The sequence below is a fragment of the Triticum urartu genome, chromosome 7A, assembly GCF_056163025.1.
Source record: "Triticum urartu cultivar PI428250 chromosome 7A, HENAU_Tu73, whole genome shotgun sequence".
NCBI classification, from domain to species: domain Eukaryota; kingdom Viridiplantae; phylum Streptophyta; class Magnoliopsida; order Poales; family Poaceae; genus Triticum; species Triticum urartu.
The window spans coordinates 126,995,250-127,004,843 of NC_141879.1; positions in this window are offsets into that span (position 1 = coordinate 126,995,250).

Consider the following 9,594-nt stretch of genomic DNA (forward strand, 5'->3'; position numbering starts at 1 on the left):
CTTTTGAAAGAAGGTTCGGCGGGGAAGTTGACTAACAAAGCAATGTCTGTAGGTATGCTAACAGGTCGTCCTGCAGAGGAGATGCCCGGTTCTACGGGTGACCTTCTTCCCGAGCTCTCACAACTGCTCGATCGAGTTCGGCAGGTGATGCAAGGCGTCGCCCAGGCCCTGTGGCCATCCGTCTCCATGCCCGAAGGTCTTGGAGAGCTTGCGGAGAAGCTAAAGGGAGCACGGTGGCGCTTCCGATTGTGGAAGATATCAGCCTGCCGTCAAGGCGCTAGGGGGGCCTGGGCCATGGTAAAGATGCGGTACGCAAAGGCTGACCCCAACCACATGGCCGAGGTCGGTCCTATAGGGCCCGATGGGAAGAAGATCCCTTTAAGCTTAGTATACAGCCAAGTGGGGTTGGCCGCAAAGTATTCCCAGCAGGACTGTAAATTAGACATCCTGTTAGATAGTATTGAAGAGGAATACACCTAGTCAAAATGACTATGTAATTTAATTGACATTTATAATGCCTTCTAGCCGGATTGTAGATCATTTGTCATGGCCGACCTTTTCGCTTCAGCCTCGGGACCTGACGGTCCGGAGTGTGTCCGAATTCCCATGCGGTTATATAGGAACCGGGGAATGCATGGAGACCAGGCGTAGGGGTCATTAGGGCGTGAACAGACAAGTGCCCAACTAGGTATGTTATATTACATGGTTAGTAAGAAACATCTTCCAGGGAGAATAGTTCCGTTAGGGGTTCCTTTCCCTGGGAGGCATGCCCTAAGGTGCATGTCCATGCTGCGAAAAGAAACGTAGGAAAAACATCTGGGGGCGTATAGATAAAAAAAGATCATCTTTAGTTCACCGACCGAATATTCCCTTAAGAACGCTAGCTTTCGGCTTCACCCAGTCTGAGGTACACATCCGGCTGACCCGGCAGTAACAATCGCAGAGGTGCTCCCTTTACCACCTAGCCAAACAATCGGGAACGTAGGGGTAAGCACAAGAGCCAGGCAACCCAGCTTGGCCAGAACTTAAGTCATATCGATGCATATAATGGTGAATAAAAGGTACATGCGGAAGTGTGACACATGTGTTGGGCATGAAGCCCGCATGAATAAGCTTCTGTTTAAAGAAGCCCCAGGTTTAATGAGCGCAGATAGCGCGTCACTTTATGAGCCTTTAGAGGCTATAAGAGAGAGAGAGAGAGAGAGAGAGAGAGAGAGGGAGAGAAGAAGAGAAATGTAAGACAGAAAATATAAAAAATGGACAGAGGAAGGAGACGAACACAGAGTCCGGCGCTAGGCATAGAATCTTCGGAGACGGGCTGCGTTCCATGGGTTTGGCTCGAGTCGGTTATCCGATGCATCCCGCAGGCGGTACGCTCCACCAGTCAGGACTTGGTCAATTATGAAGGGACCTTCCCACTTGGGCTTGAGTTTGTCCTTTTTCTTTTCCGGTAGTCGTAGAACTAATTCGCCAACGTTGTAATTTTTGGCCCGTACTTCTCTGCTTTGGTATCTTCAAGCCTGCTGTTGATAGAATGCGGAACGGGCTTTTGCCACATCACGCTCCTCCTCCAATGCGTCCAAGCTGCCCTGCCGATCGAGCTCGGCTTCTCTTTCTTTGTACATGCGCACTCGAGGTGAGTCATGAATTATGTCGCAAGGCAAAACTGCCTCTGCGCCGTACACCATAAAGAATGGTGTGTACCCGGTGGTGCGATTCGGCGTGGTCCGCAGCCCCCAGAGTACGAAGTCGAGCTCCTCTACCCAGTGCGTGTTAGATTCCTTGAGGGGCCGCACTAATCTGGGTTTGATGCCGCTCATGATAAGACCATTTGCATGTTCGACCTGGCCGTTAGTTTGTGGGTGATAGACGGAAGCATAATCGAGCTTGATGCCCATGGTTTTGCACCAGAGTTTTACCTCGTCGGCCGTGAAGTTCGTGCCGTTATCAGTGATGATGTTGTGGGGGACGCCGTAACGGTGTACAACCCCGGATATAAAGTCTATCACCGGTCCGGATTCGGCCGTCTTAATAGGCTTGGCTTCTATCCATTTGGTGAACTTATCCACCATGACTAGTAAGTATTTTTGCTTGTGGGTTCCGCCTTTAAGGGGTCCGACCATGTCATGCCCCCAGACCACGAAGGGCCAAGTAATGGGGATAGTTTGGAGGGCGGTGGGTGGCATATGGCTTTGGTTTGCAAAGAGCTGGCAATCGGTGCATCGTTCGACTAAGTCCTGAGCGTCTGCCCAGGCCGTCGGCCAATAAAAGCCCGTACGGAAGGCCTTGCTTACAAGGGACCGGGCTGCAGCGTGATGACCGCCGAGTCCAGCATGAATTTCAGCCAGGAGGTTCCGCCCCTCCCCTTCGGAGATGCACCTTTGAAGGACTCCGGTAGTGCTTTTCTTATAAAGCTCTCCCTCGTGGACTCTGTAGGCTTTGGATCGCCGCACTATGCAGCGTGCCTCATTTTGGTCCTCGGGGAGTTCCTGCCTAGTAAGGTAGGAGAGGAATGGTTCTGTCCACGGGGCGATGAGGGCCATTATTACATGGGCTGAGGGTGTTATTTCATTGGCAGAGCCTCCGATTGTGTCAGAATGCTCGGTGTCGGGCAGTGCGGTTGGGTCCAGGCTGTTATTGTTCGGCTCCCCTTCCCATACTACGGATGGCTTGAACAGCCTCTCCAAGAAGATGTTGGGGGGACTACATCGCATTTTGCGCCGATGCGTGCCAGGACATCTGCCGCCTGATTATTTTCCCGGGCTATATGGTGAAATTCAAGCCCCTCGAACCGAGCTGACATTTTTAGGACGGCGTTGCGGTAAGATGCCATTTTTGGATCCTTGGCATCGAAGTCTTCATGAAAACAGAGTAACACCTTAAGCAAGATGACATGATGTAGAGGGATAAATTCATGCAATATGATAAAACCCCATCTTGTAATCCTCGATGGAAACAATACAATACGTGCCTTGCTGCCCCTACTATCACTGGGAAAGGACACCGCAAGATTGAACCCAAAGCTAAGCACTTCTTCCATTGCAAGAAAGATCAACCTAGTAGGCCAAACCAAACTGATAATTCTAAGAGACTTGCAAAGATAACCAATCATACATAAAAGAATTCAGAGAAGATTCAAATATTGTTCATAGATAAACTTGATCATAAACCCACAACTCATCGGTCTCAACAAACACATCGCAAAAAGAAGATTACATCGAATAGATCTCCATAAGAGAGGGGGAGAACATTGTATTGAGATCCAAAAAGAGAGAAGAAGCCATCTAGCTAATAACTATGGACCCGAAGGTCTGAGGTAAACTACTCACGCTTCATCGGAGAGGCTATGGTGTTGATGTAGAAGCCCTCCGTGAGGGATACCCCCTCCGGCGGAGCTCCGGAACAGGCCCCACGATGGGATCTCGTGGATACAGAAAGTTGCGACGGTGGAATTAGGTTTTTGGCTCCGTATCTGATCGTTTGGGGGTACGTAGGTATATATAGGAGGAAGGAGTACATCGGTGGAGCAACAGGGGCCCACAAGGGTGGAGGGCGCGCCTGGGGGGGTAGGCGCGCCCCCCTACCTCGTGGCCTCCTCCTTTGTTTCTTGACGTAGGATCCAAGTCTCCTGGATCATGTTCGGTGAGAAAATCACGTTCCCGAAGGTTTCATTCCGTTTGGACTCCGTTTGATATTCCTTTTCTTTGAAACCCTAAAATAGGCACAAAAAAAACTACAATTCTGGGTTGGGCCTCCGGTTAATAGGTTAGTCCCAAAAATAATATAAAAGTGGATAATAAAGCCCAATAATGTCCAAAACAGTAGATAATATAGCATGGAGCAATCAAAAATTATTGATACGTTGGAGACGTATCAGAGGGTACGTGGACAACACTCTTCCCTATCGTTGCTATGCATCACCATAATCTTGTGTCTGCGTAGGAATTTCTTTGTAATTACTACGTTACCCAACAGCAATAGCTCCAGTGTTGTCACAAAAGATAGTCATTGGATCCGATGCACTAGTTATTACACCCAGATCAGATATGAACTCCTTCATCCAGACTCCTTCTTGCACTACTTCCGAAGCAGGTATATACTCCGCTTCACATGTAGATCCCTCCACAACACTCCGCTTAGAACTGCACCAACTGACCGCTTCACCATTCAATATAAATACGTATCTGGTTTGAGACTTAGAGTCATCCAGATCTGTGTCAAAGCTAGCATCGACGTTACCCTTTACAACAAGCTCTTCGTCACCTCCGTAAACGAGAAACATGTCCTTAGTCCTTTTCAGGAACTTCAGGATGTTCTTCACCGTTGTCTAGTGATCTACTCCTAGATCACTTTGTTACCTCCATGGAGACTTACGGAAAGGCACACATCAGGTTTGGTACACGGCATGGCATATATTATAGATCCTATGGCTAAGGCATGGGGAATGACTTTCATCCTTTCTCGTTCTTATGTCATGGTCGGGCTTTGAGTCTTACTCAACTTCACACCTTGCAATACAGGCAAGAACCCTTTCTTTGACTGATCCATTTTGAACTTCTTCAAAACTTTATCAAGGTATGTGCTTTGTGAAAGTCCTATTAAGCATCTTGATCTATCTCTATAGATTTTGATGCCCAATATGCAAGTAGCTCACCGAGGTCTTTCAATGAAAAACTCTTGTTCAAATATCCTTCTATGCTTTCTAGAAATTCTATATCATTTCCAATCAACAATATGTTACCCACATATAATATTAGAAATGCTACATCGCTCCCACTCACTTTCTTGTAAATACAAGTGTCTCCGTAAGTTTGTATAAAACCAAAAGCTTTGATCACCTCATCAAAGCGAATATTCCAACTCTGAGATGCTTGCACCAGTCCATAGATGGATCGTTGGAGCTTGCATACTTTGTTAGCATCCTTAGGATCGACAAGACCTTCTGATTGCATCGTATACAACTCTTCCTTAAGAAACCCGTTAAGGAATGTTGCTTTGATGTCCATTTGCCAGATCTCATAATCATAAAATGTGGCACTAGCTAACATAATTCTAACAGACTTAAGCATTGCTATGGGTGAGAAAGTCTCATCGTAGTCAACACCTTGAACTTGTCGAAAACCCTTTGCGACAAGTCGAGTTTTATAGACGGTGACATTACCATCACCGTCTGTCTTCTTCTTAAAGATCCATTTATTCTCAGTGACTTGTCGATCATCGGACAAGTCAACCAAAGTCCATACTTTGTTCTCATACATGGATCATATCTCGGATTTCATGGCCTGAAGCCATTTGTCAGAATCCGGGCTCATCATAGCTTCTACATAGTTCATAGGTTCTCTATTGTCTAACAACATGATTTTCAGGACTAGACTACCATACCACTCTGGTGCGGAACCTACCCTGGTCGACCTACGAATTTTAGTAGTAACTTGATCCGAAGTTTCATGATCATCATCATTAGCTTCCTCTTTGGTTGGTGTAGGCATCACGAGAACTGCTCTCTGTGATGTCCTACCTTCCAAATTGAAAGAAGGTACAATTACCACATCAAGTTCTACTTTCCTCCCACTCACATCTTTCGAGAGAAACTCCTTCTCTAGAAAGGACCCATTCTTGGTAACAAAGATCTTGCCCTCAAATCTGTGGTAGAAGGTATACCCAATGGTCTCTTTAGGGTATCCTATGAAGAAGCACTTCTCCGCTTCGGGTTCGAGCTTATCAGGCTGAAGCCTCTTGACATAAGTGTCGTATCCCCAAACTTTAAGAAATGATAGCTTAGGTTTCTTGCCAAACCACAACTCATACGGTGTCGTCTCGACGGATTTAGAAGGTGTCCTATTTAAAGTGAATGCGGTTGTCTCTAATGCATAACCCCAAAACGATAGTGGCAAATTGGCAAGAGACATCATAGAATGCACCATATCCAATAGAGTACGATTACGACGTTCGGATACACCATTATGCTTTGGTGTTCCAGGTGGCGTGAGCTGTGAAACAATTCCACATTGTCTTAAATGCATACCAAACTCGTACTCAAATATTCAGCTCCACGATCAGATCATAGAAACTTTATTTCCTTGTTACAATGGTTCTCCACTTCACTCTAAAATTCCTTGAAATTTTCAAATGTTTTAGACTTGTGTTTCATTAAGTAAATATACCCATATATAATCAAAGCATTTGTGAAGGTAAGAAAATAACGATATCCACCGCGTGCTTCAACACTCATCGGACTGCATATAGCGGTATGTATTATTTCCAATAAGTCACTAGCTCGCTCCATTGTTCCGGAGAACGGAGTTTTAGTCATCTTGCCCATGAGGCATGGTTCACATGTCTCAAATGATTCATAATCAATATATTCCAAAAGTCCATCGGCATGGAGTTTATTCATGCACTTTACACTAATATGACCTAAGCGGCAGTGCCACAAATATGTGATACTATCATTATTAACTTTGCATCTTTCAGCATCAATATTATGAATATGTGTATCACTACGATCAAGATTTAACAAGAATAAACCATTCACAAGGGGTGCATGACCATAAAAGATATTACTCATATGAATAGAACAACCATTATTCTCTGACTTAGATTAATAACCGTCTCGCAATAAACAAGATACAGATATAATGTTCATGCTCAATGCAGGCACCAAATAATTATTATTTAGGTTTAAAACTAATCTCGAAGGTAGATGTAGAGGTAGTGTGCCGATGGTGATCACATCAACCTTGGAACCATTTCCGACGCGCATCGTCACCTCGTCCTTAGCCAGTCTTTGTTTATTCCATAGCCCCTGTTTAGAGTTGCAAATATTAGCAATTGAACCAGTATCAAATACCCAGGCACTACTACGAGCACTAGTAAGGTACACATCAATAACATGTATATCAAATACACCTTTGTTGACGTTGCCAGCCTTCTTATCTGCTAAGTACTTGGGGCAGTTTCGCTTCCAGTGACCATTCCCCTTGCAGTAGAAGCACCCAGTCTCAGGTTTGGTTCCAGCCTTGAGTTTCTTCACGGGAGTGGAAACTGTCTTGCCATTCTTCTTGAAGTTTCCCTTGCCTTTCTTCAAACTAGTGGTCTTTCTAACCATCAACACTTGATGCTCCTTTTTGAATTCTACCTTCGCGGCCTTAAGCATCGCGAGCTCGGGAATCGTTTTCTCCATCCCTTGCATATTATAATTCATCACAAAGCCCTTATAACTTGGTGGCGGTGACTGGAGAACTCTGTCAATGACCGTGTCATCTGGAAGATTAACTCCCAACTGAGTCAAGAGATTGTGAAATCCAGACATTCTGAGTATATGCTCACTAACAGAAGTGTTCTCCTCCATCTTGCAGCTAAAGAACTTGTCGGAGGTGTCATACCTCTCAACCCGGGCGTGAGCTTGAAATACCAATTAAAGCTCCTGGAACGTCTCATATGCTCCATGGTGCTAAAAATGTCCTCGGGGCCCCGGTTCTAAGCCGTAAAGCATGGCGCACTGAACTATCGAGTAGTCGTCAAAACGTGCCTGCCAGATGTTCACAACATCCACAGACGATGCTGAAGGGGGTGCGGCACCTAGACGTGCATCAAGGACATAAGCCTTCTGTGAAAAAATGAGGATAATCCTCAAGTTACGGATCCAATACGCATAGTTGCTTCCATCATCTTTCAACTTAGCTTTCTCTAGGAATGCATTAAAATTCAGGGGAATTACAGCGCGGGCCGTTGATCTACAACACAATTGCAAAGACAGTTAAGACTAAGTTCAATGATAATTAGTTGAGTTAATCAAATTACTGATGAACTCCCACTTAAATCAACATCCCTCGAGTCGTTTAAGTGATACATGATCCAAATCAACTAACCCATGTCTGGTCATCACGTGAGATGGGGTACTCATCAATGGTGAACATCTCCATGTTGATCATATCTACTATTTGAATCATGTTCGACCTTTCGGTCTCCTTTGTTCTGAGGTCATGTCTGTACATGCTAGGCTCATCAAGTTGAACCCAAGTATTCTGTATGTGTAAAACTGGCTTACACCCGTTGTATGCGAACGTAGAGTCTATCACACTCGATCATCATGAAGTGCTACAGAACGACGAACTTCTGCAAAAATGCATACTTACGGAGAACACGATTTCTTGAAATTAAGTGAAGGGGTCATATCATAATGTTACCGTCGTCCTAAGCAAAATAAGATGTATAAAAAGATAAATATCACATGCAATCAATATGTGACATGATATGGCCATTATCATCTGATGCCTTTGATCTCCATCTCCAAAGCACCGACATGATCTCCATCGTCACCAGCATGGCACCATGATCTCCATCATCGTGTCGTCACGTGGTCGTCTCACCAACTATTGCTTCTACAACTATTGCTAACGTGTAGCGATAAAGTAAAGCAATTACATGACAATTAATAAATTAAAGACAACCCTATGGCTCCTGCCGGTTGTAGAACTCATCGACATGCAAGTCGTTCACCTATTACAAAACATGATCATCTCACACATCAACATATATCACATCACGTTTTTGGCCATACCACATCACAACATGCTCTGCAAAAATAAGATAGATGTCCTCTACTTTGTTGTTGCTAATTTTATGTGGCTGCTATGGGCAACTAGCAAGAACTATTCTCACCTATGCAAAGCCACAACGGTGATAATAAATTTTCCTTTAAACCTTCTACAAGGATCGCCTTTGTCAAATTAGATTAAACTAAAGTAGGGGAGATAGACATCCGCTAGCCACCTTATGCAAAACAAGTTGCATGCCAGTCGGTGGAACCGGTCTCATGTGCGAGGACATGTAAATTTGGTCCGAGCCTCTTTATCCCACAATACCGCCGAATCCAAATAATACAAGAGAGGTAAACAATTTGAGCTTCAATGCCCACAACTCTTTGTGTTCTACTCGTGCATATACATCTACGCATAAACCTAGCTCATGATGCCACTATTGGGGAACGTTGCATGAAATCAAAAAAAATTCCTATGAACACCCAAGATCTATCTAGGAGAAGCATAACAAAGAGAGGGGAGAGTGTGTATACGTACCCTCGTAGACCGTTAAGCGAAGTGTATATCATGCGGTTGATGTAGTCGTACTTGTCATGATCCAATCGCGATCCAAGCCGATGAAGTACCGAACGGGCGACACCTTCGCGTTTAGCACACGTACGGCTCGATGATGTCTCCTCCTCCCTGATCCAGCAAGCGAGGGAGGAGAAGTAGATGGGATTGCCGGCAGCATGAGGGCGGGACGGTGATGGCGGTGGAGTGATTCCGGCAGGGCTACACCGAGCGCTATCGAAACAACGAAGACGGAGGAGTTACAAAGTAACGGGAGGGAGAGGGGGCCAAGGGCTTGTGTGTGCTCTTGGGGGCACCCCCTCTCCTCTATATATAGGTGGAGGGGTATGTTAGCCAGCCCTCCAAGCCCTAGGGGCACACCAAGCGGGGAGTTGGACTCCTAGTCCAATTCCATCCTTTTCCATACACCAGTGGACTTTCCACCTCTCCCAAGCCACAGGGCCGTGAGAGACTTGTGCGCCTCCCTTTAGCCCATGCT